General features: G+C 36.7%; 1 pseudogene; it reads left to right on the forward strand.

Moving 5' to 3' along the window:
- Positions 1–7,793: 7,793 nt before the first annotated feature.
- LOC147372215 (olfactory receptor 9K2-like) lies at positions 7,794–8,767 on the forward strand (annotated as a pseudogene).
- The last annotated feature ends 802 nt before the right edge of the window (positions 8,768–9,569 follow it).

Genomic DNA, 9,569 nt, shown 5'->3' on the forward strand with positions numbered 1-9,569 from the left:
TTTCTGCCATAAGGGTGGTGTCATCTGCATATCTGAGGTTATTGATATTTTCCCGGCAATCTTGATTCCAGCTTGTGCTTCTTCCAGCCCAGCGTTTCTCATGATGTATTCTGCATAAAATTTAAATAAGCAGGGTGACACTATACAGCCTTGACGTACTCCTTTTCCTATTTGGAACAAGTCTGTTGTTCCATGTCCAGTTCTAACAGTTGCTTCCTGACCTGCATATAGATTTCTCAAGAGGCAAGTCAGGTGATCTGGTATTCCCATCTCTTTCAGAATTTTCCACAATTTATTGTAATCCCCACAGTCAAAGGCTTTGACATAGTCAATAAAGCAGAAATAGATGTTTTTTATGGAACTCTCTTCCTTTTTTCATGATCCAGCAGATGTTGGCAATTTGATCTCTCATTCCTCTGCCTTTTCTAAAACCAGCTTGAATATCTGGAGGTTCATGGTTCATGTATTGCTGAAGCCTGGCTTGCAGAATTTTGAGCATTACTTTACTAGCGTGTGCTGCTAATGCTGCTAAGTCATTTCAGTCGTGTCTGTCTCTGTGCAACCCCATAGACGACAGCCATCCCAGGCTCTGCCATCCCTGGGATTCTCCAGGCAAGAACACTGGAGTGGGTTGCCATTTCCTTCTCCAGTGCATAAAAGTGAAAAGTGAAATGAAGTCGCTCAGTCGTGTCAGACTCCTAGTGACCCCTAGAGCCTACCAGGCTCCTCCGTCCATGGGATTTGCCAGGCAAGAGTACTGGAGTGGGTTGCCATTGCCTTCTCCGAGCATGTGAGATGAGTGCAATTGTGCAGTAGTTTGAGCATTCTTCGGCTTTGCCTTTCTTTGGGATTGGAACGAAAACTTACCCTTTCCAGTCCTGTGGCCACTGCTGAGTTTTCCAAATTTGCTGGCATATTGAGTACATCACTTTCACAGCATCATCTTTCAGGATTTGAAATAGCTCAACTGGGATTCCATCACCTCCACTAGCTTTGTTCGTAGTGATGCTTTCTAAGGCCCACTTGACTTCACATTCCAGGATGTCTGGCTCTAGGTCAGTGATCACACCATCGTGATTATCTTGGTCATGAAGATCTTTTTTGTACAGTTCATCTGTGTGTTCCTGCCACCTCTTCTTAATATCTTCTGCCTCTGCTTCTGCTTTGGTGGTGGTGTTTTAGTCATTAAGTTGTGTCTGACTCTCATGACCCATGGACTTGTAGCCCACCAGGCTTGTCTGTCCATTTCCAGGCATGAATTCTGGAGTGGGTTACCATTTCCTTCTCAAGAGGATCTTCCTGACCCACATCCCCTGCATTATAGGCAGATTCTTTATTGTTGAACCACCAAGGAAGCCCATGTATTTTATTTTCTTTTTTAAATTTATTTTAATTTGAGGCTAATTACTTTACAATATTGTGGTGGTTTTTGCCATACATTCACATGAATCAGCCATGAGTGTACATGTGTTCCCCATCCTGACCCTCCCTCCCACCTCCCTCCCTATCCCATCCTTCAGGGTCATCCCAGTGCACCAGCCCTGAACACCCTGTCTCATACATAGAACCTGGACTGGCAATCTATTTCACATACAATAATATACATGTTTCAATACTATTCTCTCAAATCATCCCACCCTCACTTTCTCCCATAGAGTCCAAAAGTCTATTATTTACATCTGTGTCTCTTTTGCTGTCTTGCATATAGGGTCATCATTACCATCTTTCTAAATTCCATATATATGCGTTAATATACTGTATTGGTATTTTTCTTTTTCTTTTTTTAAATATAAATTTATTTATTTTAATTGGAGGCTAATTATTTTGCAATATTGTATTGGTTTTGCCATACACTGACTTGAATCTGCCATGACTGTACATGTTTTCCCCATCCTGAACCCCCCTCCCACCTCCCTCCCCATCCCATCCCTCTGGGTCATCCCAGTGCACCAGCCCCGAGCACCCTGTATCATGCATCAAACCTGGACTGGCGATTCATTTCACATATAATAATATACATGTTTCAATGCCATTTCCCAAATCATCCCACCCTTACCCTCTCCCACAGAGTCCAAAAGACTGTTCTATACATCTGTGTCTCTTTTGCTGTCTCATATACAGGGTTATTGTTACCATCTTTCTAAATTTCATATATTGGTGTTTTTCTTTCTGGCTTACTTCACTCTGTATAATAGGCTCCAGTTTCATCCACCCCATTAGAACTGATTCAAATGTATTCATTTTAATGGCTGAGTAATACTCATTGTGTATATGTACCACAGCTTTCTTATCCATTTGTCTGTTGATGGACATCTAGGTTGCTTCCATGTCCTAGGGAAACCTATGTATATATGTGTGTGAGTGATATATGTGTGTGTGTGTATGTGATGTGTAAACTTATATATGTTTTATATATATATATATATATATATATATATACACACACACACTGTTTATATATATATAAACACTAGATCACACACTAGACAAGAAAACAAGTCTCAGTATATTTAAGAAGACTGAAATCATATTAAGCATCTTTTTTGACTATAAGAGCATGAGACTAGAAATCAACTATGGGCTTCCCCCGTGGCTCAGTAGTAAAGAATCTGCTTGCAGTGAAGGAGATACAGGAGATGTGGGTTCAATCCCTGGGTCAAGAAGATCCCCTGGAGTAGGACATCGCAACCCACTCCAGTATTCTTGCTGGGAAAAAATGCCATAGGCAGAGGGGTTTGGCAGGCTAAAGTACATAGGGTCACAAAGAGTCAGACACAACTGACTGAGTGACTGAGCATGGATGCATGCAGAAATCAGCTATAAGAAAAAAAACTACAAAAACATGTGGAGATGAAGCAATATGCTACTAAGTAACCAATGAGTCAGTGCAGAAATCAAGAGGAAATCAAAAGTAACTAGAGACAAATGAAAATGATCATCAGTGATTCAAATTATGGGAAGCAGGAAAAGAAGTCCCAAGAGGGACGTTTATAATGGTACAATCCTACCTCTGGAAGAAAGAAAAATCTCAAATAAACAATCTAATCTCATATCTAAAGGAACAGTGAGAGAAAAAAAAAGGAAAGAAGAAATATAAATTAAGACCAGTACAAAGTTAGTAGTAAGAAAGAAATAATAAGGATTAGAACAGAAATAAATAAAATCAAGACTAAAAAACAACAGAAAGAACAACAAAACAAAGATAAGTTATTTGAAAAGATAAACAAAATTGATAAACTTTTAGCCAGACTCATCGGAAAAAAAAGAGAGAGTGAACTCAAATATATAAAATCAGAAGCAAGAGAAAAATTTACAAACCACGGAAATACAAAAAATATTGTGCTCACTGCAAGTTGTGTCTGACTCTTTGTGATCCTTTGAACTGTAGTCTGTGAGACTCCTCTGTCTGTGGTATTCTCCAGGCAAGAATGCTGAGTGGGTTGCCATGCCCTCTTTCAGGGGATCTTCCTGACCCAGGGATTGAACCCACATCTCCTGTGTCTCCTACACTGCAGGCAGAATCTTTACCTGCTGAGTCATTGGGGAAGCCCCACAAAGAATGATAAAACATTAATAAGAACAGTCATGCCAATAAAATGAACAAATTCCTAGAAATGTATAATCTCCTAAGACCAAATCAAGAAGAAATAGAAAAAATGAACAGACTTATTGTCGGTAACTTTAATCAGTAATAGCAACCTCCCAACAAACAGAAGTCCAGACCAGACAGCTTCACAGGTGAATAATATCAAACATTTTAAGGAGAGTTAACACCCATCCTCCTAAAACTATTCTAAAAATTGAAGAAGAACAACTTTCACATTCATTCTATGATGCCAACATCACCCTGATGACAAAACCAGATATGACACTACAACCAAGATAAAGGTCAACATCACTGTTGAACAAGATGCAAAAATGCTCAACAATATATTAACAAAAAAAAATCAACAATGTATTAAAAGTATTACACACCATCTTCAAGTGGGATTTACCCCCAGGATGCAAGGATAAGTCAGTGTTACCAATTCAGTGTGATAGCCTCATTACTAATTGATGATAAAAGTTATATGATCATCTCACTAGATGCACAAAAACCTTTTGACATGATTCAACATCCACTGTCACTGAAATGATCAACAATGAAGATCTAGATGGATCATATCTCAACTAATAAAGGGTATATATATTATATATATGTGTGTGTGTGTGTAAAACAACTCCCAACCAAACTTATGCTTAACAATGAAAAGTTGAAGGTACTTCTTCTAAATTAGGAATAAGCAAGCTGATCAGACAAGGAAAAGAAAAATAATCCAAATTGGAAAGAAAGAAAGAAAGCGTCAATACTTGCAAATGGTATGTTACTATACACAGTCAATCCTAAAGTTTCAAAAAAAAAAAAAAAACTATTAGACTTCATAAATGAATTCAGTAAAGTTATCAGATAAAAAGTTTATACAGAATTCTGTAGTTTTCTATACACTAACCATGAACAAGAGACTTTAAGAAAAATACAATTCATAATTGCATCAAAAATAATAAAGTATTTAGGTTTAAATTTAAGGAGATATGAGATCTGAACTTGGAAAAATGTAAGACATTGATGGAAAAAATTGATGATAACACAGAAAGATACACCATACTCATGGATTGGAAGAATTAGTATTGTTAAAATGACCATACTAAGCAAGGCAACCTACAGATCCAATGCAATCCCTAATAAAATGCTAATTGTATATTTAAAGAGAACCTACAGAACTACAGCAGAACTATAGTTCTAAAATTTTTATGGAAACACATGAATAAAAATTCCCAAATAGCCAAAACTATCTTGCAAGAAGGACAAAACTGGAAATATCTTGAGCCTTTATTTCATACTATACTACAAAGCTAACTAATCAAAGACAGTAGAGTACTGGCACAACAACAGACACACAGATCAATGGAACAGAATAGAGATCCCATAAGTAAATCCAGGTTTCCTGTCAATTAATCTACAATAAAGTAGGTAAGAAAAAACAATGGGGAAAAGGCAGGTTCTTCAATACATGGTGTTCAGAAGAAACCTGCATAGCTACATGCAAAAGAATCAAATTTGTTTATTTTCTCATACCATATACAAAACTAAACTCAAATTGGATTTAAAACTTAAAATAGGATCTGAAACCATAAAACTCTTAGAAGAAACCATAGACAGTATGTTCTTTAACATCAGTCTTAGCAGTATTTTTTTCAATCTGTTTCCTCTGGCAAGAGTAACAGAAGTAAAAAACAAATGGGACTGCATCAAGCCAAAAATCTTTTGCAGGGTGAAGGAAACTGCCAATGTAATGAAAGGGTAGCCTACTGAATAGGAGAAAATATTTGCAAACAATATATCTGATAAAATGATGATATCGAAAATACATAAAAAACTATTGCTACTCAACTTCAAAAAAACAAAACAAACAAAACTACAACCTGATTAAAAAACAGGTAGAGGATCTGAATAGCCATTTTTCCAAAAAATATACAGATGACCAACAGGCCTTCAGTTCAGTCACTCAGTCGTGTACGACTCTTTGCGACCCCATGAATCGCAGCACGCCAGGCCTCCCTGTCCATCACCAGCTCCCAGAGTTTACTCAAACTCATGTCCATCAAGTCGGAGATGCCATCCAGCCATCTCATCCTCTGTCGTCACCTTCTCCTCCTTCCCCCAATCTCTCCCAGCATCAGAGTCTTTTCCAATGAGTCAACTCATCGCATGAGGTGGCCAAAGTATTGGAATTTCAGCTTTAGCGTCAGTCCTTCCAATGAACACCCAGGACTGATCTCCTTCAAAATGGACTGGTTGGATCTCCTTGCAGTCAACAGGCCTTAACTAACCTTATTTAATATTTTCCTGTTTAAAACATCAAATCAACCTTCTCTTCCTAAACTGATTAAGTTTTACTAATACTGAATTATAATAAAAGAGAAGCTCTGGTCCCACATCATTTTTGCTATCTATACACTAACAAAAACCCAGAAAAATTCTAAACGTAATTTTTAATTTAAAAACTGGTTTTAAAAAATAATATTAAAATTAACTGATAAAAATATTTTAGAAAAATGACATTCTTATCAAGTTGGGCTTACTAAATAGAGTAGTATGTCTCTGATGTTAATGTAGTCTTTTAGTCACACTGCACTTTTAAAGGAATTTTTAAAAGAGATCCTAATCTCAAGTATTTTTGCTAAAGATAAAAAGTTACTTGTATGAATGTTACCTTTCTCTTCAGTATATTTTTTAACTGTTTGGTATTTAAATATAGGAGAACAGCATTAGCAACCATAATCTGTCTTTGAATTTGTGTTTTAGAGAGCATTTGTCATATCCTGAAACATAGCTATATCAAGATATATAGGTAATAATTTCAAGTGAATTTTTCTTTTTCCCTTGTTTTTGACTATTATTAGACTATTTGTTTGTACCTAAGGTTACTTCAGTCCTCATGGACAACAGCCCAAGAGTCTTCACTTATGGCACCATAATTGACTTTACGATTACTCCTCTCCCAATGGAATCCATCACAGAGGATGAGCAAAAATTCTATGCTGAAATATCGTGAGGAAGGTTTCTCAGGCTTTAAATAATTAACATCATCATAAACATCACTACCCATACTCTAGCTCATGATCATGGACTCTGGACGATGCAAGTTGTGATGGTCTTTAAATATCCATGGTTACCCAATTATATTTATCTTAAAACACCTAAGGTTTAACAGAATTCAGGATAGGAATTTCCCTTTATGTATATCAGTGAAGTTTGCTTGTATTATCTAAACAGTGAGATGTCTTGAATTGATGGAGCCTTGGTAGAAAGTCATTCACTGCAGTGTAAGGATTGGAATATTCACTACCTTCTTTCTCTGCCTCAAAAAGAAGTTTAAATGACTGTGATATTTCTAAAATGACTGTTAATGGAAATGAAATATTTATAATGAGGCAATAACAACGTATATATTGGGAGAATGGCTTTGACCTGAGAAAAGGAAAATATTTGAAAATTCCGTTAGAAAACTTTATCTTCACTTAGTGATTTTTGGATGTTATTAACTATGCCAATAATGTCTATTTTATTGTATTTTCAAAGATGGCCTACATAAATAAGGAAAATGAAACATAGTGAGCTAAAATAAGGTAAAAATATTTTCAACTTATTTACTACTGTCATGTAAAGAATCAAACACTAACTTCATTCTCATGAGGACTGTAAACACTATCATATAGAGTACACTGGAGAAGGAAATGGCAACCCACTCCAGTGTTCTTGCCTGCAGAATCCCATAGATGAGGGAGGCTAGTAGGAGGCCGTCTATGGGATTGCACAGAGTCGGACACGACTGAAGCGACTTAGCAGCAATAGCATAGATTACATGAGATACTTCTATTTTAGATAATGTGCATACTACAATTTTAGATGAAGAAAGCCTCTAGCTATAAATATTTTAAGAATAGAAATTTAGAATGTGAGCGATTTTAGGCAATAAAATAGGCTAATTTCTTGAAGAAATCCCTGCCAGTTATGATTTAAATAAAATAACCAAAGAACATCTTTCACTGCTTAATAGAGTAACAGTTTAAGAAGCATAATGACATCTACTTCAAATTCTTGCATCTTCCTGACATTAAAATTGTTTTGTATGCAATATCTTATAAAGCAGTAAATAATTTAATTCTCCATTTAAGAAAGTATTAATAGCACTAGAATCAAAACCAAAGTTTCATTTATTTTGCCTTTTGCCTCTCAGCAGATATCTGCCATGGGTGACAGGGAAACAAGCAACCACTCAGAAGTGACTGACTTCATTCTTTTCGGCTTCAGGGTTCACCCAGAGTTCCACATCCTCCTCTTCCTGCTTTTTCTACTTGTCTATGCCATGATCCTTCTAGGGAACGTTGGCATGATGATCATTATTATGACTGATCCCCAGCTGAACACACCAATGTATTTCTTCCTAGGCAACCTGTCCTTCATTGATCTCTTCTATTCATCTGTTATTGCACCCAAGGCTATGATCGACTTCTGGTCTGAGAGCAAGTCCATCTCCTATGCAGGCTGTGTGACCCAGCTGTTTCTCTTTGTCCTCTTCATTGTGACTGAGGGTTTTCTCCTGGCAGTCATGGCTTATGACCGCTTCATTGCCATCTGCAACCCACTCCTCTACTCTGTGCAGATGTCAACACATCTCTGTGCTCAGTTGGTGGCTGGTTCCTATTTTTTTGGCTGTATCAGCTCAGTTCTTCAGACCATCATGACATTTACTTTACCCTTTTGTGCTTCTCGGGCCATCGACCACTTTTACTGTGATTACCGTCCACTTCAGAGGATTTCTTGTTCTGATCTCTACATTCCTAATATTGTATCCTTTTTCCTATGCAGCATTATCATTTTGCCTACCATAATTGTCATTATTGTGTCTTATATATGTATTGTATCCATAGTTCTAAAAATACACTCCACTGAGGGGCAAAAGAAAGTCTTCTCCACTTGCAGCTCTCACCTGGGAGTCGTGAGTGTATTGTATGGTGCCATCATCTTTATGTATGTCATCCCTGACAGATTTCCTGAGCTGAGTAAAGTGGCCTCCTTGTGTTACACCCTGGTCACTCCCATGTTGAATCCTTTGATTTACTCTCTGAGAAACAAAGATGTCAAAGAAGCTCTGAGGAAGATCCTGGGGAAAAAAAACTATTTTTATTTAATTCTATATTAACTGAAAATAGAATTAAGTAAATGTAATATTCTGAAGATGCTGAGCTTTATAATAACTTAGAGAAGCACTGATTCAAATCTTTTTTTAATATTAATTTATTTATTTTAATTGGAGGTTAATTACTTTACAATATTGTATTGGTTTTGCCATACCTCAACATGAATCTGCCACAGGTATGCACATGTTCCCCATCCTGAACCCCCTCCTACCTCCCTCCCCATACCACCCCTCTGGGTCCTCCCAGTGCACCAGCCCCAAGCATCCAGTGTCATGCATCAAACCTGGACTGGAGATTCATTTCATATATGATATTATACATGTTTCAATGCCATTCTCCCAAATCAACCCACCCTCTCACTCTCCTACAGATTTAAATACACTGTTCTATATATCTGTGTCTCTTTTGCTGTCTCCCTTACCATCTGTTATCTTGCTTACCATCTGCTGTTATCATTACCATCTTTCTAAATTCTATGTATGATTCAAATCTTAAGAGACTTTATTTGTTTTAATCCCATATATGAAGAATATATACTTTGGAAGATGTATTTCAACCTAATCAGAATACATACATCAGTAAGATGGACTATATTTTGTCTGGCTGTTGATTTTGGAATGGAGTGACTTTCTCTGTACTTCCTTTTGGATAATGATAATGGTTTCCATGTAATTTGTTTTTACGACATATATATTCCAACTTTACTTCTGACTCTCAGAGGCTGTTGTTTGGGATGTATTGTTTATCTTGAGTCAGTACCATATGTTATATATATATATATATATATATATATATATATATATATATTCGGTAGAGGTAACACA

Source organism: Bos grunniens, chromosome 5, assembly GCF_055505025.1.
Source record: "Bos grunniens cultivar Pamir isolate PY7600 chromosome 5, Bosgru_T2T1.0, whole genome shotgun sequence".
Classification (NCBI taxonomy): Eukaryota; Metazoa; Chordata; class Mammalia; order Artiodactyla; family Bovidae; genus Bos; species Bos grunniens.